The sequence below is a fragment of the Lepidochelys kempii genome, chromosome 2 (genome assembly GCF_965140265.1).
Source record: "Lepidochelys kempii isolate rLepKem1 chromosome 2, rLepKem1.hap2, whole genome shotgun sequence".
Taxonomy (NCBI): Eukaryota; Metazoa; Chordata; order Testudines; family Cheloniidae; genus Lepidochelys; species Lepidochelys kempii.
Genome location: NC_133257.1, coordinates 152136102 through 152163568, shown reverse-complemented (window position 1 = coordinate 152163568; position 27467 = coordinate 152136102).

Genomic DNA, 27467 nt, shown 5'->3' with positions numbered 1-27467 from the left:
TTGTGCCCGTTTGGCTACAGACAAAAGCTTTGTATAACTGGTAAGGGGAGACTCCCAGCTTTCTGCTGGAATACACAGCACTTTCTTCTTCTTCTTCATTTTAACAGTTGTCTAGAATAAAAGTTTAAATATTGAACATATAATTCTATATCAAGACCATATAATTGAATAGGAATAGGAATATATTTCTAATATGGAAGAATTATAAATATTAAGTTATTTGTCATATTTCATATTTCTTTCTCTATGTATTTGACTACAGCAGTTTGCTATAACAATATAGTACATTTTATGGGAATTTGAAAGTACATAAATGACTGTACTATAGTTTTCATTGATTCATCCCCTTTCTTAAATTATATGTCCCTGGACAGATAGTGTCCTATAAGAGGTAAATGAGAATGTAATTAACTGGGTGGAGTTTGTGGGAAAGAGCTGAATTTTAGTGACTTAGCATTGATTCTTTTTAAATAAATATGCTCTTCAGTTCATATTTTCCGCTACTGTTGTTGAAAATCAGTATAGTGTTGAATATGTTGTGTTTTGCTGAAAATTTTCAATAATAAATTTTCATCCTACTTGACTTTTACTCATAGTTTTTCTGTCACATTCCCCCCATTTTAAGGGCACACAAACTAAAATAATTTTTCAATCTTTGTGTTGTAGCATGTAGCATAGTGACTTGTTATTGCTGAGTTATCAGCACTTCTAAAAATTAGGACACTCACTAAGTAATTTTTTTAATTCTTAACATGGTATGTTAGCTCACCAGTTCACAAATGTGTGTCTTACTGAGCATTTGCATTTGTCCTTTTGTGTATGCAATGGTCTGGGATACTGCAAGCTTAGATCTTTGTCAAGAAATGCTGATTGGTTTGACAATAAATAAATAAATAATAAAAAGTGTGTCCATTCCAAAGGCTTTGCAGACACATAACAAGCCAGTCCCCAAACCTAAAGAGCTTATAATCTAAATAGACAACACAGAAACCAAAAGGAGTGGAAGGTGTGATGCAACACCAATATTTTCACTCACTTTTATTTTCAAGTATAGAGTGGTGTATTTTCAAGTGTATAAGTCGTGGTGGAGAGGTGGTGTGGTAGGAGGATCAACAGAGGTGTCCAAGAAGGTCCATCATACAGAAAGCCCCTTTGAGTATTTGAGTTGTGGCACATCAAGAGTAAAGGGTTAAGAATATTGATGGAAGTGAGGAAATACAAAATTGTTAGGCCTATAGATACTCACTGTGTTGATCTGCCCCTGGCTGGAGGTGCCACAAGTATGCTTAACAACAAACCCTACGCTCAGACTCCTCAATATCAGTTTTCATGGGAAGTGAAAGTTATTTAAAATAAAGCATGATTTACTGTGGCTATGTTCTTCTGAAACTGAATATTAACTGAAATGAAGTAGCCTGAAAATATTGAAGTGTGCTAGAAGATGTATGGAGTATGAGGCGTATTGGTTTTATTAGATTTATGCACAGCTTAAGGAAACAAACCAAATCTAACTCTGAATATGATGAATAGGAAAATGACAGAGTAACCTGAAGCCAAGCAAACCTGCTTCAGCTCTATAAATGTAAGGAACTAAGTGTCAGGAGGACATTAAGCAATTAGCTTAAGAATGTACCCCTATTGGTTCTGAGAAGTTTCTTTTGGTGATTGCTAATTTACTTTTAGTCAATATGTCTATTCAGGTCAAAATTTATAATTTCCAGGGAACTGAGGAATGATTATTAGATAGCTATATTTAAAATAAAAATGGATAAGGTGCTCTATAAATGACACTTAGAAATAGTTGTTATTGCTGTGAGACCTATGCACAGCATTGAATGTCCTAACAAAATCACCAAGTGGCAGAGTTATTTTTGTAAACACAAGATCCATTTAAAACAATGATCCATTCCATTGAGTTGCTATAGGTATTTGGGAGAAGAGCAAATACATCCACATCACTACAGTAACATAAAACTTTCATCTTCCTGGTCTATGAATCCCAGTAAATAAATAAATAAGTAAAATAATAAATGGACACAAATCTGACATCAGGCACCATAACACTCAAAAACCAGGAGAACACTTTAACCTCTGTGGCCACTCAGTAAAAGACTTAAAGGTGGCAATTTTGCAACAGAAAAGCTTCAAAAACAGACTCCAGTGAGAAACTGCTGAGCTTGAATTAATATGCAAACTAGATACCATTAACTTGGGTTTGAGTAGAGACTGGGAGTGGCTGGGTCATTACACATATTGAATCTATTTCCCCATGTTAAGTGTCCTCACACCTTCTTGTTAATTGTCTAAATGGGTCATCTTGATTATCACTACAAAAGTTTTTTTTCTCCTGCTGATAATAGCTCATCTGAATTAATTAGCCTCTTACAGTTTGTATGGCAACTTCCACCTTCTCTGTATGTATATATATATCTTCTTACTATATGTTCCATTCTATGCATCGATCAAGTAGGCTGTAGCCCACGAAAGTTTATGCTCTATTAAATGTGTTAGTCTCTAAGGTGCCACAAGTACTCCTGTTCTTTTTTTAGCAAAAAAATAACTATTGCATTTTATCAGCAAGGCTAGTATTTTTAGTGCTATGTCAAATCAGTAAGATTCTCACCTTTTACAATTAGGAAAGGCTCTGTCTTTTTCATATAGTTTTAACTTTAAAAAATGCTCTTATCCAAATTACAAATTGGATAAGAGCAACCGTTCAATCTTATCCTGTGATGAGTGAAGTAGGCCTTTATAGTCTCTGAATTTAGCTCCATACATTCTCATTTCAGAATAATGTCATAAGAAGAACCATGTTCAGGAGTATTAAACAATTCCTAATCAGTTTGGCCTACATCTGTTGATTCAAAATGAAACAAAACAAACAAACAAACAAAACAAAAAACAAAGCGGGGGAGGCGGGAGAAGAGGAAAATATATTAACCCTTTTCTTGCAGGCAACAAAAAACTCAGTTCCATAATAGCAGCAATGGTTCTTAAATGAGCACATATGTGTGTTAAAACTTAAAAATAGATAGATAGATAGATCTGTGTCTGTTAGAATATCAGCACTGAGAGAAGAGGGTAAAAATGTGGGTTTGCTTTGTGATATCAATAATATTTGTCTAAATCAACTTCCTCTCACTTGTTATAATTCATTCCTTAAAGTGATCCTCTGAGAATTTTCAGTTTAATTGCTCTGTCTAGCAAATGGTGTTATATAGTTTGAAGTGACAGGTGGTTATAAGGTAATAAAACCGACTCCCTAGACCACAAGCTTAAAAGCTCTATGCAAAATGAAGTAAATTGGTTTTATTTTGTATTCTGACACTTATCAGTTCTTTAGTGGGCAGTCACTCACATCATCCAGGCATCTGAGAACACTCCTTATATTGCATAGTTGAGAGAATAATATCCAAGAGTTTTAAGACTTTATTAAGATTGCCAAATATTTCTCCTTACTGCAGACCTTTCTCCACATAGAAAAACACCACGAGGAAGTGTTTCTTACAAAGAAATTAGAGAGTGGTTGAATTTGTTCAGTGTTCATTTGGGAAATTCTGAGCAAGGTGGTGGTGCTTGAAACCCTGAAGGTGCAGAGAGCTAGATAATGTATTCAAAGGATAGTTTCTGAATTAACTCTGTAATGGCAGGCACCATCACCTTGAATGACAGCAAATCCTTAAACAGGTTGAAAGGGTGACTTTATCCTCTAAAGTATGATCTTCAGGAGCATTATGCAATTGTGTGCCTTGTAAAGTTAATTCTACTTGAAACTGGACATTATTTAGTCAAGAAAGCTCAATAACTATGCTGGAGATTTGGCTTCTAGATAGATGCATAGATTAAGGAAGATCAAGTAGAGACAAGTGTAAAGTAAATTAGAATCTCTATATGGAGCATCTCCACTATGGATTGACTTTCTTGATGTGTGTTTACTTTAGCTACCATTAATAATTCAGTGAGAAAAGTCATTTTAGAAATTGTGAAGTTTGAGCTCTTGGTTGGGGTGGATAGGGATTTTACTCTTTGTTCTGTGGAAAAACTTTGTCACTTTGGGAAGAAGAAGAAGAATGGAATTTGTTACATCTCAGCAGAGCATAGCTGCTATTAGAGGGGTAGAGATGTGAGAGCACTCATGTCACTGCCTCTGACACAATGTCAAGTACACTAAAAGACAATGCCTGTGACATAAGGCTAGCCCTTTGTGTTGTCATTTTCAGCCTCCCTGAAGAAGTTTGTTTTGTGAACTATGCCTGTCACTAACTTTACAGGAAAAGTCACGAGATTGATAAAAAGAAAAGGAGTACTTGTGGCACCTTAGAGACTAACCAATTTATTTGAGCACGAGCTTTCGTGAGCTACAGCTCACTTCATCGGATGCATGCCGTGGAAACTGCAGCAGACTTTATATATACACAGAGAATATGAAAAAATACCTCCTCCCACCCCACTGTCCAGCTGGTAATAGCGTATCTAAAGTGATCATCAGGTGTGCCATTTCCAGCACAAATCCAGGTTTTCTCACCCTCCACCCCCCCACACAAATTCACTCTCCTGCTGGTGATAGCCCATCCAAAGTGACAACTCTTTACACAATGTGTAAAAATTGTAGGGAGAATGGTCACTTTGGATGAGCTATTACCAGCAGGATAGTGAGTTTGTGTGTGTGGTTTTTGGGAGGGGGGTGAGGGGGTGAGAGAACCTGGATTTGTGCAGGAAATGGCCCAACTTTATTATCATGCACATTGTGTAAAGAGTTGTCACTTTGGATGGGCTATCACCAGCAGGAGAGTGAATTTGTGTGGGGGGGTGGAGGGTGAGAAAACCTGGATTTGTGCTGGAAATGGCACACCTGATGATCACTTTAGATAAGCTATTACCAGCTGGACAGTGGGGTGGGAGGAGGTATTTTTTCTTATTCTCTGTGTATATATAAAGTCTGCTGCAGTTTCCACGGCATGCATCCGATGAAGTGAGCTGTAGCTCACGAAAGCTCATGCTCAAATAAATTGGTTAGTTTCTAAGGTGCCACAAGTACTCCTTTTCTTTTTGCGAATACAGACTAACACGGCTGTTACTCTGAAACCTGTCATTATGCAAGGCACTGCATTTAGCCGTATGGAGTGGAAATCTATCAACTGCATGAAAAAACTTGTACAGATACAGACAGACATCATCTTCCTTTCCAAATGCAAACAGATGGACATCGTACCAAAAGGACTGAAGGTAAAAAAATCCATTACAATCTACATACCACTCAGACTATGCTGACAGCTTGTGCCATACGCTCTCAAAGAAACTGGGGAATCACCTGATCAACATCCTCTACAGCAAACAGGGAAAGATTAAGAATGAGCTCTCAAAAATGGATACTCTCATAAAAAACCAACCTTCCACACAAACTTCCTCGTGGCTGGATTTTACTAAAACTAGACAAGCCATTTACAACGCATACTTTGCTTCTCTACAAAAGAAAAAGGACACTAAACTTTCTAAACTACTACATGCTACAAGGGGCCACAGCAATGGTTCCCTCAACTCACCCAGCAATATTGTTAACCTATCCAACTATACTCTCAGCCCAGCAGAAGCAGCTGTTCTATCTCGGGGCCTTTCCTTCTGCCCCTCCACCCCCACGAACATGATACAGTTCTGTGGTGACCTAGAATCCTATTTTCGACGTCTCCGACTCAAGGAATATTTCCAAAATACCTCTGAACAACATACTAATCCACAGAGACCTCCCTACCAACACTACAGAAAGAGGGATTCTAGGTGGACTCCTCCTGAAGGTCGAAACAGCAGACTGGATTTCTACATAGAGTGCTTCCGCTGACGTGCACGGGCTGAAATTGTGGAAAAGCAGCATCACTTGCCCCATAACCTCAGCCGTGCAGAACACAATGCCATCCACAGCCTCAGAAACAACTCTGACATCATAATCAAAAAGGCTGACAAAGGAGGTGCTGTTGTCATCATGAATAGGTCGGAATATGAACAAGAGGCTGCTCGGCAGCTCTCCAACACGAGTTTCTACAAGCCATTACCCTCTGATCCCACTGAGAGTTACCAAAAGCAACTACAGCATTTGCTCAAGAAACTTCCTGAAAAAGCACAAGATCAAATCCGCACAGACACACCCCTGGAACCCCGACCTGGGATATTCTATCTACTACCCAAGATCCATAAACCTGGAAATCCTGGGCGCCCCATCATCTCAGGCATTGGCACCCTGACAGCAGGATTGTCTGGCTATGTAGACTCCCTCCTCAGGCCCTACACTACTAGCACTCCCAGCTACCTTTGAGACACCACTGACTTCCTAAGGAAACTTCAATCCATCGGTGATCTTCCTGATAACACCATCCTGGCCACTATGGATGTAGAAGCCTTCTACACCAACATTCCACACAAAGATGGACTACAAGCCGTCAGGAACACTATCCCCGATAATGTCATGGCTAACCTGGTGGCTGAACTTTGTGACTTTGTCCTTACCCATAACTATTTCACATTTGGGGACAATGTATACCTTCAGATCAGTGGCACTGCTATGGGTACCCGCATGGCCCCACAGTATGCCAACATTTTTATGGCTGATTTAGAACAACGCTTCCTCAGCTCTCGTCCCCTAAAGCCCCTACTCTACTTGCGCTATATTGATGACATCTTCATCATCTGGACCCATGGAAAAGAAGCCCTTGAGGAATTCCACCATGATTTCAACAATTTCCATCCCACCACCAACCTCAGCCTGGTCCAGTCCACACAAGAGATCCACTTCCTGGACACTACAGTGCTAATAAACAATGGTCACATAAACACCACCCTATACTGGAAACCTACTGACCGCTATTCCTACCTGCATGCCTCCAGCTTTCACCCTGACCACACCACATGATCCATCGTCTACAGCCAAGCTCTGCGATACAACCGCATTTGCTCCAACCCCTCAGACAGAGATAAACACCTACAAGATCTCTGTCAAGCTTTCTTACAACTACAATACCCACCTGCAGAAGTAAAGAAACAGATTGATAGAGCCAGAAGAGTTCCCAGAAGTTACCAACTACAGGACAGGCCTAACAAAGAAAATAACAGAACGCCACTAGCCGTCACCTTCAGCCCCCAACTAAAACCCCTCCAACGCATTATTAAGGATCTACAACCTATCCTGAAGGATGACCCAACACTCTCACAAATCTTGGGAGACAGGCCAGTCCTTGCCTACAGACAGCCCCGCAACCTGAAGCAAATACTCACCAACAACCACATACCACACAACAGAACCACTAACCCAGGAACTTATCCTTGCAACAAAGCCCGTTGCCAATTGTGCCCACATATCTATTCAGGGGACACCATCACAGGGCCTAATAACATTCAGCCACACTATCAGAGGCTCGTATACCTGCACATCCACCAATGTGATATATGCCATCATGTGCCAGCAATGCCCCTCTGCCATTTACATTGGTCAAACTGGACAGTCTCTACGTAAAAGAATAAATGGACACAAATCAGATGTCAAGAATTATAACATTCATAAACCAGTCGGAGAACACTTCAATCTCTCTGGTCACGCAATCACAGACATGAAGGTCGCTATCTTAAAACAAAAAAACTTCAAATCCAGACTCCAGCGAGAAACTGCTGAATTGGAATTCATTTGCAAATTGGATACTATTAATTTAGGCTTAAATAGAGACTGGGAGTGGCTAAGTCATTATGCAAGGTAGCCTATTTCCTCTTGTTTTTTCCTACCCCCCCCCCCCCCAGATGTTCTGGTTTAACTTGGATTTAAACTTGGAGAGTGGTCAGTTTGGATGAGCTATTACCAGCAGGAGAGTGAGTTTGTGTGTGTATGGGGGTGGGGGGGATGTGAGAAAACCTGGATTTGTGCTGGAAATGGCCCACCTTAATTATGCATATTGTAGGGAGAATGGTCACTTTGGATGAGCTATTACCAGCAGGATAGTGAGTTTGTGTGTGTGGTTTTTGGGAGGGGGTGAGGGGGTGAGAGAACCTGGATTTGTGCAGGAAATGGCCCAACTTTATTATTATGCACGTTGTGTAAAGAGTTGTCACTTTGGATGGGCTATCACCAGCAGGAGAGTGAATTTGTGTGGGGGGTGGAGAGTGAGAAAACCTGGATTTGTGCTGGAAATGGCACACCTGATGATCACTTTAGATAAGCTATTACCAGCTGGACAGTGGGGTGGGAGGAGGTATTTTTTCATATTCTCTGTGTATATATAAAGTCTGCTGCAGTTTCCACGGCATGCATCCGATGAAGTGAGCTGTAGCTCACGAAAGCTCATGCTCAAATAAATTGGTTAGTCTCTAAGGTGCCACAAGTACTCCTTTTCTTTTTGCGAATACAGACTAACATGGCTGTTACTCTGAAACCTGAGATTGATAAAGCTTATGTAGTTTACACTGCTATGTGGAGTTACACTGCTATGTGGATATAAGATTTATCATGAAGGGTATTCAGAACCTACTGTTCTAAGGATCTTTTAAATGTTTCTCCTTAATATCTTCACACATAACACAAAACAAAACAAAGCAAACACCCTTACTTTATTCTCCAAAGTTGACACTATCTTTTTTAGCTTGCGCACTTAGTGCCAGAATCAAATTAAGAATCAAAACTGAAAAGGATATTGCCCAATTAGACAGTTTTCTTTTCCATACAGCTTGATCTCTTCGACACTTCTTTACTGACGACCCTGGTGATTATTAGCTGAATAAACTATGCAGTGTACTCTGAAGGGAGTTCATCCTAGGAAATTGTTTTAATTTGATACTGCAATGGGAGTCAATAGGAATATATTTGAAATCCAAAATCTAAAAAAAACCCAGAAAAATGAACATCCATATTGTTTTTAAAATACTCATTTGTATGCCTGATAGACAGCTGAGGACTGAAGTAGTCAGGCTGATGCATTGTTTTAGATCACCGGAAAGTTAAATCCAGTCTGCTGATGTCTACTAGATTGACAGCTAAACAAGTAAACAGCCATTTATTTTGCAAAATAATTCAAAACTATTTGTATGCTTGTTTTGTTTTTATTATGTTCAGTATTTCATTTCTGAAAGTAAGTGTAGTATCAAAGTAATATGAATTTTTAAAAAAAATCAAAATTGCATATCGAAATATTATAGTATTAATGAAAACCGCAGTAGTATATTGTAACACAGCAATAATAAAATTCTTTAAGTGTAACAGGAACAGGAAGCTTGTGAAAGTATTTGTGGTTCCATTGGATCACCAGGAGTTAAAGGGGGCAATTAAGGAAGATAAGGAAAATGCTGATATGCAAAGTGATTTCTTTGCCTCAATCTTGATATTGAATGATGTTGGGGAAGATACCTATCCAGGATGTACTCTGTTCTGGTAATAATCATGAGATACTTTCAGAGACTAAGGTATCAAAAGAAGTGGTGATGGCGAAAATTGATAAATTAAAAAAAAAAAAAAGTCACCAGGCCCAGATGCAGTACACCCAAGAATTTGGAAGGAATGTAAATATGAAGTGGCTGAGCTACCTAGCACAAATGTGCAATCTCTTATTAAAAATAGCTACTACATCATAGGATTAGTAGCAAAATTTATCTATATTTCAAAAAGTACTTAGGGTGCTCTCTGGAATTACTAGGGTAACCAGATGTCCTGATTTTATAGGGATAGTCACAATATTCGGGGCTTTGTTTTATGTAGGCACCTATTACCTCCCACTCCCTGTCCCAATTTTTCACACGTGCTATCTGGTCACTATAGAAATTACAGACCAGTAAGCTTCACATTTATACCTGGTAAATTGGTTGAAATAATTATTAAAAATCGAATAATGAAGCACCTCAACAGTCATGATACGATAGGGTATAACAAGTACAGTTTCTTCAACGGAAAATCATGTCCAACTAATCTATTAGAGTTCTTTGAACATGTAAATCAAGAAGTATCTATCTGTCTGTCTATCATAGAATCATAGGACCGGAAGGGACCTCAAGAGGTCATCTAGTCCAGTCCCCTGCACTCCTGGCAGGATTGAGTATTATCTAGACCATCCCTGGCAGGTGTTTGTCTAACCTGCTCTATCATCATGTTTTACACCATATCATGTAGTTTCTATGTACTTTTCATACAGGATCTCAATGTTTTTTACAGATTATTATTTTTCACTGATTCAAAAGCAAAATGACATTGTAGAAAGGGGAAAGTCCTACTTAAACAGGAAGATTAACCTCTATAATAATCATTTATCTACTATGGCCCTGATTCAATAAGCTACTTAAGCATGCATCTAACTTTAAGTATGTGAATAAAGTTAGGCATGTGCTTAAGTGGGTTGAAGAATGGGTATATGGTGTATTGTACAACATTATTCCAAAAATACCTGACCTATTAGCATTAGGTTTTGAAGCATTTTGGTACAATGAAAGAAAAACAAAAACACATTTTGAAAAACGGTGCTAACAAGCATAGCCTGAATACACAAAAGGAGATAGGCATTGTGATGAGAGAGGAGGTGTGCTCTCTCCCTCTCTCTCTGTCTTTTAAAGAGTCATTTGGAGAAGAAAGAGACAGACATAGAGAAATGACATGAAAAACACCTTTATTCTCATAAAATTACATTAAAAACTATATTTTTTATAAATGTACAACATATACTCAAAAAGATGTGAATAAAATAAAGCAAAACACGTCTGAAAAGAAAATTAAACATGGATAACTAAAGCATCATCACCAAGTTCACTCAAAATATTAACACACCAAGCAAAGTGTTCAGATTACAAATCAAGTTATAAAAAGTGTAATCAGTCCACAGCTGGGCCACAATCAGTGCTTGGAACAGCCCTAGCACCTCACATAGCTCTATCCTGGCCATTCTGTTCTGGTGAGATTTCAAAACGGCGAGTTTTACCTGACCCAGTAAGAAGTTAGCCATGCAGGAAACTGGCCAAATATGAGCCAAGTGTCTTACTCCAAGAACAAACAGAGGCTTTGAGAAAACCAGTCCCAAACCACTGAAAAGCTGCTGCAAAAAAACAAAATGAGGACTCAAACGGGGGTATGTAGGGAAAAACAAAACACTGTGTCTGAAGCTGAGCAAGAGAGTCTCTGTTCAGAGGCCTCCTGGATAATGCGGTGCACAAAATATTTGGTTGCTATGACGTTGTGCAGGACCTTCCACGGCAAGTCACAGGAGTGCTTCGGAAGAGGAGGTTTGTACAATGTCCTCTAGGCCAGGACCATGGAGTCACCCAGAGACAGACACATCCTCCAGGCTGTAGCAGGGAGATCAGAGAGGGTGACATAATGTTGCACCTTGACACACATACCAGAGAGCTGCTACTTGGACATGGTTGCAAAAGAAACAGTCACCAAACCCCTCCAGGACAACAATTTGCCTGTTTGTACAAGGATCTCATCCACAGATGGGGAGACAACTAGTGGGGGGAACACAAAAGCCTCCCTGGAAGAATAATCCCTGCAAAAACTTTCTGCAAATACTGAGCAGCCTGTTGAGGGAGAGCCACCTAGAATTCAGCATGGACCTTATCCAAAAAATGCACAGACTGGATTCTGGTCTCAACAGGAAGAGCTGTCATTGACTTTCAGCTTGACTAGCTAAGAACATTCAGGTGGGACAGCTTGCTGAACCCAGACTGAGCAAAAGCAGAAAATAGGCTCCTTGAGGAGAGAGCCTCTGAAGGAAAAAGTGGGTTAAAAAGCAGCGACTCTTCCAAGAGCCATGAACTGGAAAATGCCTGGTCTTGTCATGTGTTTTGTAGAAGTTGCGAGGCATTAAAAAGACCATTATGGAATGGAGGCAAATCTAGACTCTAATCAACTTGGTGCCAACAAAAATAGGTGAGAGTCAAAGCCTTTTCCCCACAACATGCTGCAACAGAGAGAGGCAAGGGATTTCCAGCCCAGCAGGGAGTCAGAATATAGCGATCGCTGAACAGATTGGAGGTGCAAGACCACCACCCTGCTGACTAAATCAATGAGCCCCCGGCCCCTTTCATCTAATGACAGGAATAGCAAAGCAGGGCACAACCAGTGTTAATTATTTTAAGAAAGATTAATAATGTCTCTGAATCTGGTTGAAAAGGCCCAGGAACGGGTCCAGACACACTAGCTGGTGCCACAACACTGAGGCCACAAGGTTGTTGGCAGTCTAAACCTGTCCCCAAAAAGAGAGTCCAGGAAAGAGCCATTTCTGTAGGTGTCTTTTCTGTAGGTGCCATTTCTGTAGGTGTCTTTCACCTTCTTCTCAGCCCTTTCCCATTTCCTGAGCATATATTGTTCAGATGCAAAAAAGACCCTTGAAACCTTCAGCCCAGAGGTGTCCCATTGCAATTGTTGGGGCAACAAAGGCGGGTCGCTAGACTGCCATGATCCCAGTGCAATTGAATTGCTCTTAGCCCAGTTAATGCGGGCAGAAGATGCCTGTTCATACACTTGCAAACAAGCACAAAGTGCCTGCACATCACTGTCGGATGTGATAAAAACCAAGATATCATCAACATAGACTAACAGAGGAACCCAGGAATGCATCCGGCACCCCTGGCACAGAAAGGCCAGTCAGATAGCTTCTGAGGATGTGCAGGAATGGCTCCAACCTAAGAGCATATTGTATTCCAGACAGAGGACACCCCTGATGAATGCATCTGTGAACTGGGAAGCAATGGCTAAGACCCCCATCAATCTTTACGTCACTAAAAACTTTACAGTACAATAACGATAAACATGAAGAGACCACTGGCTTAATCCCAAAGTTTCTAATGTTTTTAGAAGGTCACTATGGTTAACTCTATCAATGGCCTTCTCCTGGTCCATTGAAACAAGCCCCACATCCTGATTACAAAGACTGCTAACAGTAAAAACACAAATTAAAAACAAATTAGCAAAAATACAGTGATTAGGGATCCAATTTGTTTGATCAGGGTGTATCAAAGAGTACAGACAGTCCTTCAGCCAGTTGACTAAGGCCCTGCATAAAGTCTCATAATCACAACACGGAAGAGAAATAGATCTCCAGTTCTGTAAGTCACACAGATCCTCTTTTTAGTGCAACAGGATGATCACTGCACCATGGTATCTGAGGAGCAGCTTCTTCTCCAAGAAAAAAGTCAGGTCTGATGAGATGCCAGAAATGCTTGTAAAATTCAGATGGCAGCCCATCAGTACCTCGGCCTGGCCTGTAGAGAGCTGCTGGGCAGCAACAGAGAGCTCCTGCAGTGACCGTGGGGCATCCAGGTGCCATTGGTCCTCACCAGTAAGACAGGGTAACCGCTGGTGCAGATCCTACATTGGTAGCACATCTCAGGCTTCAGGCAAGTACAGAGTACTGTAAAAAGAAACAGCTGTTTTCTGGATCGCAGCAAGGTCAGCTGTCAGACGACCATCTGGCAGGCATAGGCAAAATATCTGCTCATGTCCGTAGACTTTTTCTCCAACGCAAAAAAGAACTTTGTAGGAACTGAGTGAAATGGGCCTGAACCAGGGTTCCTTGAACCTTCTCTTCCAACAAGCCCATCAGGAGAGGGTACTTTTCAGTTAAAGTTTTTGGTGACTCTGCACTGGGTTTCCTGTTTCAAGGTTGCCATGAAAGCACAAGATCCAGAGCCCTGGGTGCCTGATGCAAGGACGGTGTGGTAGTTGGTTATACTGCTGGCACAACACTTCTATTCGGACCTTTCCAACATCCCACCGCTGTCTCAGGGAATCATACAGGTACTTGAGCAGCTACCAATGCTCCCAAAACACAGCAAACATCAGGCTGAAATTCAAGCCCTGTAATAATTTGGTATTAAAGCACCAGTGGGAAGCTCAGGCAGGAAGAGGGAGAGACACACTCACAGAGACATAATGATGATCAGACAAGTAATGGAAGACTGAACAAATACATTCACACAAGCATTCATGGTATAAAAAAATCCAAATTCAGAAGGCCCATTGAAGACAAGCAAGCAGCTAGAATTGCCAATATCCCAGATCACAGCAGGAACAACAGGCATGAAAATAGCAACATTGGTATGATCAGGAATGGCTTGCTCAAGGAGTCAACTGTCTACCCTGGCAATACTGCAGCCATAAGAAGGGCTGACTCCTCCACTGATAAAAACCAAGAGATCCAGCAAATGGAATGAAAACCAAGCTTGACAGACAAGTTATCCACTGAGACCCATGTAAAATTATAAAATTATGAGACCCATGTAAAATTATAAAAATCATTTAAATGAACCAGTTTTGTTACACTTGCTGCAATAAAGGAAGAGACGAGACTCCTAGAAATAATGCTGGGAATCTTCATGACAGGGTTATAAACAAGGATTTAACAAGGAGCCCTGGGAACTCCAGCCTCCTATTCAGCATCCTCAGCTAAAAAAAAATCTCCAAGCGTTAAAAGGGCTTTGATAAAACTGAGTAACACCTCAAAATTGAGACATGCAGGGTCCAGAAAAAAGTTCCCAATTAAAACCCAACCCCCCATACCTCCAAACAAATGCAAAGGCCAGCTGCTTCCAAGGAACAGGTTCTTTCCCTAAGAACAGATGTTGCAAAGACTGTAACTGTAAAGTAGCATCTCTGCTCAAAAAATCAATGAGACCTTGACCCCCTTCCACAACAGGCATGTACAAAGTACTCTGCCTCAGCCAATGATGACTAGATCAGAAAAAGTTTAAAAAAACCCAAAATGCTTCTGAACTTTTCTAACAAGAGTGGAGGGGGATTCAGAACAATACACTGATGCCACAACATAGATGCAAATACATTATTAATGACTAACACCTGCCTTTGGAAGGAGAGTAGAGGCAAACAGCACCTCCACGTTTGGAACCTCCCCTCTAACTTTTCCACAATTCCCTCCCAATTCTGACAGAAAATATCATTCGCATCTAGCATAATTCTCAGTTTCTTAAAGCCAGTTCAGCTCCACAATAGACCCCAACAAAGTCAGGGGGTCAGAGATCACCCAAGCCCCCAGCAGGAGTGTGATCTTCCACGTATTTATGCGAGCTGAGAAAGCCTGCTCAAAAGAGTGCTGACATTCCATCAAAACCTGGAGATCATAATCACGAGTAATAAAAATAGCCACTTCTTCAGCACATGCGGAGACTTTCACTGGAGTACAAGCTGGAACAGGGAGAAAAGGACCAGAAAGGTGTTTTCACAACATGCATAACAGAGGCTCAACAGAAAAAGCATAATATAACCCAGAGAGGGAACAACCCTGACTGATTCCCCTGCAGACTGGAAAGGGGACACTCAAAACCCCATTCACCTTAAGTAGACTATATGTGTATATATATCTGGATAAACAGTTTTCTGTTCCCTGAGTGACCAGAACATGGGATGCCCTAGAGCAATCAGGAACCTGCTAGAACCAATTAAGACAGGCAAGCTAATGAAGACACCTGGAGCCAATTAAGAACTTTCTAGAATCAATTATGGCAGGCAGGCTAATCTGGACACCTGGTTTAAAAAGGACCTCCCATCAGTTAGTAGGGGAGTATGCAAGGAACAGGGAGTGAGAATAGTGCTGGAGGACTGAAGAGTTCAAGCATGATCAGGCTTTGGGAAGAAGATCCTGCAGTGAGGATAAAGAAGGTGATGGGGGGAGGCCATGGTGAAGTACCCCAGGGAGTTGTAACTGTCATGCAGCTGATACAGGGAACAGTGTAGACAGCTGCTATCCACAGGGCCCTGGGCTGGAACCCGGTGTAGAAGGTGGACCCAGGTTCCCCTCATCCCCCCAACCAACAACAACCCTCAACAGCACCTTCAACAGCATGCTTCCCAGCTGCATTGACCATACTAGCCTGCTTCACAGCACCCTTAGAAACTGGAGCCCCTTCTGCCTTGTTTGTGGCTTTGCCAGCAAACCAGAATCCATAGTCATGGCCATGGATTCCATAGCAATAGGTTCAGCCTCCATTTCGCAGTCAGGCTCAGGCTGAGAGGCCCCTGAGTCAGGAGCAACATCTGCCCCTTTTGCAAAGGGGTCATTCACCGCCCAGAACCAACATCTCCAGAGACATCTGCAGCCTGTTGGGACCCAGGCCACCCCACCCTGTGCGTCACTCTCAGAAACCCCCACACTCCAGGCACAGGGTCACCATTCCCAGGGGCAGCCTTCCTCTGCTTAGATTGTCCAGATGTGTCAGATTCCCACAATGAAAACAGGCCATGTCCTCAGGGGCAACAAACACAATGTAAAAAGAACAGGAGTACTTGTGGCACCTTAGAGACTAACAAATGTATTTTAGCATAAGCTTTCGTGAGCTACAGTTCACTTCAGATGGAATGCATCCAATGAAGTGAGCTATAGCTCACAAAAGCTTATGGTCAAATAAATTTGTTAGTCTCTAAGGTGCCACAAGTACTCCTTTTCTTTTTGCGAATACAGACTAACACGGCTGCTACTCTGAAACACAATGTAGTCACATTCCCCAGTCCTATATTTCAGGGAAATTTTAACACTTTGGAAACATTGTTTAATAGCATATAAACCTGTTTATGAAAGGACAAGACATTCCGAACCTCTTGGGCTTTACACCCCAAAGGAATCCTCCTAATAGGGCTGGTGATTTTACTGCAGCTCACCAGGCCTCTAGTGAACTGCTCATTTCCTAAACAAGGAGGAACATTAGAGATAGTGAGTTTAACAGCAGGTGTTGAGTGGGGCAACAAACACAACAGCCTTGCTCATGTGTGTGACATACTGCACATTTTTAAACCCAATCCCCTTTCCCACAGCTAGAACACACTCCTTTTCAGAGATGCAGATCTGGAGGCAAAATCCACAACCTAGGGCATGTGTTAAACCCTCAGAATCCACAACTATCTGAGGTCTCTGTCTCCCTGGGCTGGCCATGCCATCCCAAAGGGCAGACAAAAGCCCACTAAAAAAATTAAGAGAGAAATCCTGAAATTAAACTCACTACAACTACAAAACTCCCAACCCCCTTCTCACAATCCTGAGAGAGAGAGAGAGAGTAGCCTGGTGGTTAGAGCACTCTGTCATGCTGTGTAGAGTGGTTCATTATCTTCCTACTTCCAGACAGGGCAGACTGGCAAAAGCAGGGCAGAAACCCCAGACTAGTGGTATGTTCTATAATTAGACTTCACCAAGCAGGTTAGCTGGACCATGTAATACTTACACCAGAAATCACAAAATATTCCAGGTTAAAACCAGTCACTCCCATGTTGATTTGCATCCTAGATCTCACAGCAAAGTTAATACTGGTTGTTAGGGGGCTTATTCCTTCACCCATTTACTTCCCTGGTCCTTCTCGCATGAACAGAGAGCAACAATACCCGAAGTCCAAAGGTGCAAACAATTTGATGTTTATTGGGGTGAACTTCCAGCAAGCATGATTCCAGTTTCCTTCCTTAGTGTCCCCCTTCCCAGCTCTGACACCACAGAGCCTTATACCTGTGTCCCTGTTCCCATTCCTGCCCTTAGCCAAACATGATTCCAATTTCCCCAGCCCCATTCCCTGTTCCCCTTTCAGCAAAACAGGATTCCAATTTCCCCACCCCTATTCCCTGTTCCCATTCCGCCCCCGCACACACTTCCTGATTGACTGCAGACTATAGTAAAACTTGAGTTCTGCTCAGCTATACCTTAACCAATCATTTTACTGAAATTTAACTAACCAATCCTAACATATTGTAATATGATTATTTAACCAATTATATCCCACCACCTTAGTTTACACCCAGCAAAATTAATTTTACAGCAGACAGAAACAATCACAGAACCGACAGACATTATACAGACAAACAATAGCAAAGTGGGAACTATAATGACAAAACAATTCAGAAGTGAGGATTTCACATCCCAGCTATTGATAAGTGAGTTCTTGCCAGACAGGGTGGTATCAAACTAAGTTTCCTTTTACATTTTCTAGGCACTTCCCTTTCTCTGGAGGCGATAGGCATTATCAGGACAGGATTGTATTCCTAACAGCCCAATAGCACCTTCTTTCAATGTGACTAGTTTGGAATGTGATGAGGTGACCGGTCAATTCCCAGCTTATGGCTGCCTCCGTTGCTTAGCCAAAGGCCTTAGCCTAAGAACAGGGCCTCAGACTGTCACAGTAAGAAAAGGCCCTTACACCAGCAGACAGTGATTTTGATTCTTTCTTTTATACCTCTAGAACTAGCCAAGTGATAAGAATACACCTAAATTCTTAAAGTACAGGCCTTTGCAGACAGGTCTGAATATCTATATCCTAACACTGGTAGCCAATTCTATAGTAAACTAGCTAAAGGTTTATTAGCTAAGAATAAGGAAACGAGAGTTATTGAGAGGTTAAAGCAGGTAAAAATATATGTACAGGTGAGTCACAGTCTATAATTCCAAATTGTAGTAGTGAGGTAGTAATCTGACAGTTTCCCCAAAGTCTCTCAGGGCAACCCAAAATAATTCTGGGGATCTCCCACATTTGGTTCAGTTATTCTGCCCTGTTAGAATCCAAACAACCCAGAGATGTAGAATTTTTCTTTGTGTCCATACTTATAGCTTCTTCTCACAGAAACCAAGCTGACAGGGCCACTACCCGAGTGGGCTCTTTCTTTGAGTGCAGAGAGAGAGAGAGAGAGAGGAATGAAGCCAAACATGATTCCAACTTCCTTACTCCCATTCCCTGTTCCCATTTCCCCCTTTAGCAAAACATGATTCCAATTTTCTTACCCCAATTCCCTGTTCCCATCTCCCCCACCCACACACCGACCCACCCACACCCAGTCACTTCCTCATTGACTACAGATTATATAGTAAAACTGGAGTTCTGCTTAGCTATAACTTAACCAATCATTTTCCTGAAATTTAACTAACCAATCCTAACATATTGTAACATGATTATGTAACCAATTATATCCCACCACCTCAATTAGTTTACACCCAGCAAAATTAATTATACAGCAGACAGGAACAATCACAGAACCAGACAGAGATTATACAGACAAACAATAGCAAAGCGGGAACTATAATAACAAAACAATACAGAAGTGAGGATTTCACATCCCAGCTATTGATAAGTGAGTTCTTGCCAGACAGGATGGTATCAAACTAAGTTTCCTTTTACATTTTCTGGGCACTTCCCTTTCTCTGGAGGTGTTAGGAATACAATCCTGTCCTGATAGTGCCTAACAGTCCTATAGCACCTTATTTCAATGTGACTAGTTTGGAATGTGAGGATGTCACTGTTCGCTTCCTAGCTTATTAAAGGCCTTAGCCTAAGAACAGGGCCTCAGACTGTCACAGTAAGAAAAGGCCCTTACACCAGCAGACAGTGATTTTGATTCTTTCTTTTATACCTCTAGAACTAGCCAAGTGATAAGAATACACCTAAATTCTTAAAGTACAGGCCTTTGCAGACAGGCCTGAATATCTATATCCTAACACATTACACAAGGCTTCTTTCTCATTTGATGGTTTGTTTAGTTACAGGGGTATATACAATGCAAATGTTTGCTATTACATTATAATATGAAACAGATAAGTGAAAAATGCATTAGTTTTCATGAAGTTTAAACACCAGATACACTGTTATACATTTAAGAATCACTTTGATCTATGCTAATACACAAGTAAATTGACCTGGCTTCCTGCTACAAGTTGGAAGTGTTCAGTGAGGCATGATGCTTTGCACCTAGTCTGCCAGAATCATACACTCACCTTGAAAGTAGGAGATCCAGGATCCAGTGCTGCTCCAAAAACTTTAATTAGTTATCCACAGTGGAACAGCTTCAATAGGAGAGACTGAGGGTGAACCACATCAGGATATCCCATAGGACAAGGTTAGAGCATTCACCTGAGTGGTGGCAGATTCAAATCCTTTCTACTTTTTGGGTGGAGGGGAAACTCGAATCAGTGGTTTCCCACTTCTTGAGCAGGTTCTCTAACCACTGAGTTTAAAGATGTCCTCCAAGGTGTGTTGTGTGAACTCACCTTGAGGGGCCTAATCTGGTAACTGGCCTCTGAGCACACTTAATTGATCAGGCCCCACACATGACTTAGGCAGCCTATCTTCCTCTGGTTTGTGAATCACTGCTGCTTAAATGGGAGATAGGCATCTGGACATCTAGAGGGAAGTATTAGCAATGTTCATGCCCAGAGGCTGAAACATAGGCATATATAATCTTTTACTGAAAAACTTAGATGCTGAGTGAGTTTAGGCACCTACAGGATTCTGTGAGAGTTTTGTGCATTGCAGTGGTCCCAAAACTGAGACTTTGGTGCCTAAAAAGGGACTTAGGTGCCTACTTCCTTTTGTGCATTTCAGGCCTATATGACCCTGACTCTATAGACAAAGAAGTTTCTGGCATAACACAATTGACAATTAAAGTTATTGTATTAGAAGACTTTGGCCTTATCTCTGTAACTCATAAGAACATAAAAATGTACAAATGGCCATACTGGTTTTGACCAGTGTCTTGTCTTCCAACAGTGACCAATTCCAGGTGCTTCAGAGGGAATGAACAGAACAGACAATCATCAAGTGATCCATCCGCTGTCGTCTACTCCAAGCTTCTGGCAAACTGAGACTAAGGATACTCAGAGCATGGTGTTGTATCCCTGCCCATCCTGGCTAATAGCCATTGATGGACCTATCCTCCAGGAACTTATCTAGTTCTTTTTTGAACCCCGTTATAATTTTGGCTTTCACAACATCCTCTAGAAAAGAGTTCCACAGGTTGACTGTGTGTTGTGTGAAGAAGTGCTTCTTTTTGTTTGTTGTAAACCTGCTGCCTATTAATTTCATTGTGTGACCCCCTAGTTCTTGTGTTATGCGCAGGAGTAAATAACACTTCTTTTTTAACTTTCTCCACACCAGTCAAGATTTTATAGACCTCTATCATTCCTCCCCCCCCTTAGTTGTCTCTTTTGCAAGCTGAAATGCCCCAGTATTTTAATCTGTCCTCATATGGAAGCTGTTCCATGGCCCTAATCATTTTTTTTGCCCTTCCCATACCTTTTTCAATTGTAATATATATTTTTTGAGATGGGGCCAGATCAAATCTGCACACATTATTCAAGATGTGGGCATATCATGGATTTATATAGCTGCATTATGATTTTTTCTGTCTTATTATCTAAACCTTTCCCAATGGTTCTTAATAGTCTGTTAGCTTTTTTGACTGCCACATATTGAATGGATGTTTTCAGAGAACTATCCACAATGATTCCAAGATCTCTTTCTTGAGTCCTGGCAGCTAGTTAAGACCCCATCACTTTGTATGTTTACTTAGTATTATGTTTTCCAATATGCATTATTTTGCATTTATCAATATTGAATTTCATCTCCCATTTTGTTGCCCAGTCTCCCAGTTTTGTGAGATCATAGAATCATAGAATATCAGGGTTGGAAGGGACCTCAGGAGGTCATCTAGTCCAACCCCCTGCTCAGAAGCAGGACCCATCCCCAATTAAATCATCCCAGCCAGGGCTTTGTCAAGCCTGACCTTAAAAACTTCTAAGGAAGGAGATTCCCCCACCTCCCTAGGCAACGCATTCCAGTGTTTCACCACCCTCCTAGTGAAAAAGTTTTTCCTAATATCCAACCTAAACCTCCCCCACTGCAACTTGAGACCATTACTCCTTGTCCTGTCCTCTTCCACCACTGAGAATAGTCTAGAACCATCCTCTCTGGAACCACCTCTCAGGTAGTTGAAAGCAGCTATCAAATCCCCCCTCATTCTTCTCCTCCGCAGACTAAACAATCCCAGTTCCCTCAGCCTCTCCTCATAACTCATGCGTTCCAGACCCCTAATCATTTTTGTTGCCCTTCGCTGGACTCTTTCCAATTTATCCACATCCTTCTTGTAGTGTGGGGCCCAAAACTGGACACAGTACTCCAGATGAGGCCTCACCAATGTCGAATAGAGGGGGACGATCACGTCCCTTGATCTGCTGGCTATGCCCCTACTTATACATCCCAAAATGCCATTGGCCTTCTTGGCAACAAGGGCACACTGCTGACTCATATCCAGCTTCTTGTCCACTGTCACCCCTAGGTCCTTTTCTGCAGAACTGCTGCCTAGCTATTCGGTCCCTAGTCTGTAGCTGTGCATTGGGTTCTTCCGTCCTAAGTGCAGGACCCTGCACTTATCCTTGTTGAACCTCATCAGATTTCTTTTGGCCCAATCCTCCAATTTGTCTAGGTCCCTCTGTATCCTATCCCTGCCCTCCAGCGTATCTACCACTCCTCCCAGTTTAGTGTCATCCGCAAATTTGCTGAGAGTGCAATCCACACCATCCTCCAGATCATTTATGAAGATATTGAACAAAACCGGCCCCAGGACCGACCCCTGGGGCACTCCACTTGATACCGGCTGCCAACTAGACATGGAGCCATTGATCACTACCCGTTGAGCCCGACAATCTAGCCAACTTTCTACCCACCTTATAGTGCATTCATCCAGCCCATACTTCTTTAACTTGCTGACAAGAATACTGTGGGAGACAGTGTCAAAAGCTTTGCTAAAGTCAAGATACAATACATCCACTGCTTTCCCTTCATCCACAGAACCAGTAATCTCATCATAGAAGGCTATTAGATTAGTCAGGCATGACCTTCCCTTGGTGAATCCATGCTGACTGTTCCTGATCACTTTCCTCTCATGTAAGTGCTTCAGAATTGATTCTTTGAGGACCTGCTCTATGATTTTTCCGGGGACTGAAGTGAGGCTGACTGGCCTGTAGTTCCCAGGATTCTCCTTCTTCCCTTTTTTAAAGATTGGCACTACATTAGCCTTTTTCCATTCATCCGGGACTTCCCCCGTTCGCCACGAGTTTTCAAAGATAATGGCCAATGGCTCTGCAATCACAGCCGCTAGTTCCTTTAGCACTCTCGGATGCAACTCGTCTGGCCCCATGGACTTGTGCACGTCCAGCTTTTCTAAATAGTCCCTAACCACCTCTTTCTCCACAGAGGGCTGGCCATCTATTCCCCATGTTGTGATGCCCAGCGCAGCAGTCTGGGAGCTGACCTTGTTCGTGAAGACAGATCCCTTTGTAGTTTTTCACAGTCTTCTTTGGACTTAACTATCTTGAGTAATATTGTATTGTCTGCAAATTTTGCCACCTCACTGTTTAGCTCTTTTCCCGGATTATTTATGAATATGTTGAACAGTACTGTTCAGACCCCTTGGAGACATCACTTTTCACCTCTCTCCATTCTAAAAATTGACCATTTATTCCTACCCTTTGTCTCCTATCTTTTAATCAGTTTACTGATCCAGGAGAGGACCTTTCTTCTTATTCCATGACTGCTAAATTTGCTTAAGAGCCTTTGTTGAGGGACCTTGTCAAAGGCTTTCTGAAAGTATAAGTACGCTATATCCATTGGATCACTCTTGTCCATGAGTTTATTGACCCCATCAGAGAATTCTAATAGATTGGTGAGGTATGATTTCCCTTTACAAAAGCCATGTTGACTCTTCCCAACAAATTATATTAATCTATGTGTCTGATAAATCTGTTCTTTAATATGATTTCAACCAATTTGCCTGATACTGAGTAGTGTCTGTGTGTATGTGTAGGTTTAATTCAAAACTGAAATCTTATTAAAAGTACTGGAGTATTGAAGTACTGGAATCATTTTAAGAAGTCTTTATTACATATAATTTTACAATGATGTCTCCAAGCATTCCTGTCTGAAAGTCAGATCTTGCTCATCATCAGTTTCATGCTGAGGAACAGTCTGAAATGCTGTTGCTAACAGTCAAGAGTACACAGATTGGGAAGTGTGCTACTAGGTAACAAAAAATTATCTCTTGCTATATTGAATTATGTGTTTCATAGAATATTTCCAATCCACTAGAATCCTGAAGTCAGTGTCCCAAAGGAGGTTGAGAGTGCTCAGCATCCTGATGAAGACTCTTAGCAATTCACAGGATTAGATTCAATGTGTAGCTAAGTATCCCCAATGTTGAAGCCACTAATAATTACCATGAAGTTGCATTCAGGGATAGATTGTGACTTGGACTAGACATAAGCACAGGAGGAATAAGAATCCCTCCCCCCCTTATATCACTGTATAATCTGCATACCTGTTTACTCTCCCCATGGAGTAGTGAGTGGTTAGTGGGTGTAGTCTTCCCTCAATCCCCCAATGCTCCAGCTATCACAGCTTGGAGTAAATTAAGTGCTGGGAGGCTAACCCTGAAGTGATGCAATTTCCACATCAAACCTAGCTCAGGGCTGTGTCTAAGGACATAATGTAGCCCATTAATTTAAATAAGACTATGTGTGGAATAAGGTACTGCTCAACATAATGGTGGTAGAATATGGCCCTTAATGTGTGCAATAGTATATATGTCTGGATTTATACACCATTATCTCACAAATATCCTGAGTATCTTGATTGTGTCTGAAGCATATTTGTCAAAGCATATGTAATTTAGTGAGCTTTTCAAGCTCAGTTGTTTTTTTTCAGGTAGCAAAGTGAAAATTATCACTATTAACCTTAGGGCTTGTCTACTCTGTGGGGAAATGTTATCTGTGAGGGCGTGATTTCTAAAGCACACTAACATGCTGCACATGAATCGGCCCAAGTAGCCCCAGCTGGGTGTGCACTAAAGAGTCTCTAGTGCACCCTAATGTAGTACGGTTTCAAACTGTTTAAAGTACTGCATTAAAGTATTAAAGGGGAACCTTTAGTGCATACCAGCAGGGCCTACATGGACCAATTCATGTGGAGCATTTTTGCGTGCTTTAGAAATCGTATCCCCATAGAGTGTATTGCTCCCCTGTGTAGATAAACTCTATTTATGATATAGCTGAGATGTAACTCAGTGCATTGTATACATATATGGCACTAGGTACCATGCATTCAGTAGAGCAGAACACTTCCTAGCATTTGTGAGACGTAATATCCCCTATTAAGCACATGCTTAGAAAAAAGAATTTCATTCTATGCCTCAGACTCATCTGGACTTTTATCAAAACTGTCTTAGAAAGGTTAATTAAAAAATAGATGATGAGCAAATTGGAGCAGGTAGGTCATAATTCATGTCAACATTTTGCTTAATATCCTGCACAGTTGTATTTTTACTTTCCTTTGCATGTTATGATTTCAGTCTTCAATTTCCACCAGTCATGTTCATTATTTAAATGAGACAAATAGACTATTGTCAGAAAACGTGAACCAAGTGACATTATTATTCTGACCTAGTGTAAATATCATGACCTGTCTTGGAACTCCAGCAGTAAATAAAATGGTTCAGGCAGTCAAGGTGACAAGGGACCTGTCTATAAATCAAGCATTTAGACATTATGATACATTTTATTAAAGAGCAAATGGATTTCTTGACATTATGCCTTGTACACAGGAGTCAGTAAATGTAAATGTAACCATTTAAAAAAAGATGAAGCTGATTAGGCTTTTGGGACTGGAGAAAAATACTGCTTTTGTTGCATACCATCTTCTTCTTTTTACTTTTTTGTGATGTCTGTAGGACTTTTGAAATATCAGAGAGGGATGATACCCATTGACACACACTTATTTTAGAAGATAGTTGGAATCTAAGATGATGAACATAGCCATTCGTACAGATCAGTGGCTTAATTAACACTAAACATTTTTACTTGACATAAGGCTACACCTGATTATTTTATGCTTTATAAAAGTTCCATTATATTTGGATTTGAATTTAATAATATGAAGTCTTAGGAAAACCTTGGGGAAATCTACCCATATTTCTCCTTCTCTCACATCTCGAGTATAAAATTCCTGTAGGAAAGTATGGATTGTGGGAGCCAAGATGCTCTTTTACACATGGTGGTAGCTATCTACGACCTCAATATGCTGTTTTAAATGTAATACAGAATTCTACATGTACATAATCAAGTATTACATATTAGAAAATAAAGTGGCAAAAAGGTCTTTGAAACATAATTTAATATCCTCATGAAAACATAATAAGTGAAAAAAAAATTGTATAGTGTATATAAAAATAATCTTTCATATAGGCACACTAGGGGAATAAAGATATTCTAAACCTTTAGATGGTTAATCAAATATATTTTGCATATAGGGATGAATTGAGTTTTCTAATATTAAAAATATTTTTATGTGCAGTATAGCTTAATGTTAAGCCATCTGAAAATAATTTGGCTGGTCACCAGACAATAGTATTTGTATGAATAATAAACCTTAGCATATGGTCTGCCTGTGTCCAACTGATATAAATATCAAAAAGTCATTTTCTGACCCTTCATTTATACTTTCAGTGTTAATTCTCGTGCTACTGCTATATGCTACCTGCATGTACTGTTCTGTTTACCCCATGTGTTTCTGGTCAAATATTCCCTGTAATTTGTTTCCCCATCTTTGTTGTATGATCAGATTCTTAAGTATAAACTGAAAGATGTCTTTAAAGAAATGACTTCTCATGGATTTTTTTAATCCTGTAACTATGAATTAATTCAGTCATATTCGATCATAAACCACTGATGTTAGAGGATGCCAACAATTAAATTTAACTTAAATCACCATCAGAAATGAAAACATAACTAGCATTTTGCAGTAAGTGGTCATGATGCCTGTCAATGTTTAGATTAATATTCTCCAATTATATTTAGAGCTTCCTTTTGGTCCAACCCTACTCCCATTGAAGCCAATTGCAAATGTACAGTTGTTGATCTTGTGTGTGTTAATTTCTAACAAGGTTCATACATTGCTGTGTGAGATCTAATTTGCACTGGTTCGTAGGCCCTGAAGTCTGTAGAGGTTCACATTGGAATGAACCAGGTTTCTCCTATTTCTGTGATAGCAAAAAAAAAAAAAATCTTGTTCTTTTTCCTAAGTCCATTGAAATAAATCGGAGTCTTTCTGTTGACTACAGTAATTAGGCCTTCAGATTTCAAGGAAATTTTCCCATATAAATTTGGGATATAATACTGTATGGGAACTGAAATATAAAATAAAGAGAGAGTTCCCAGTAAGGCCCCAGTACAGAGCCTAACTGAGGAAATTACAGAAAATCAAAATGCATTAGGCCATTGCTTGCTGGAATTATATACAAACACACAGTTATCAGCACCATGTGGAAATGGCTTCTGCAGAGCTTTGCTGAATTTTCTGATCAAATGAGATAGGATCAGCCAATCAAGGGTACAAAAGAAATATCCTATGAGTTTCTTCTGTCATATGATCTGTTCAAATGAACTAGACTTGCAGCTGAAATTCACCATAACCAAATGCATAATACATTTCTTAGATCTGCAGTTAGAAAAAATGTTTGCAACGAGAGTTCACTAACATGAACATAGTTTAAGCAAATTACTGTCAGAAGACAGACAGCGTTCAAACTCGAATGCTATTTTGAGTTCTTTTATAATTCAGGTCCAAGAGTCTGTATAGCTGTAAATGCTAAAAAATTGTGATCAATTAAAATTTGTCCTCAGACTTAAACAGTAAAGGAAATGACTGAC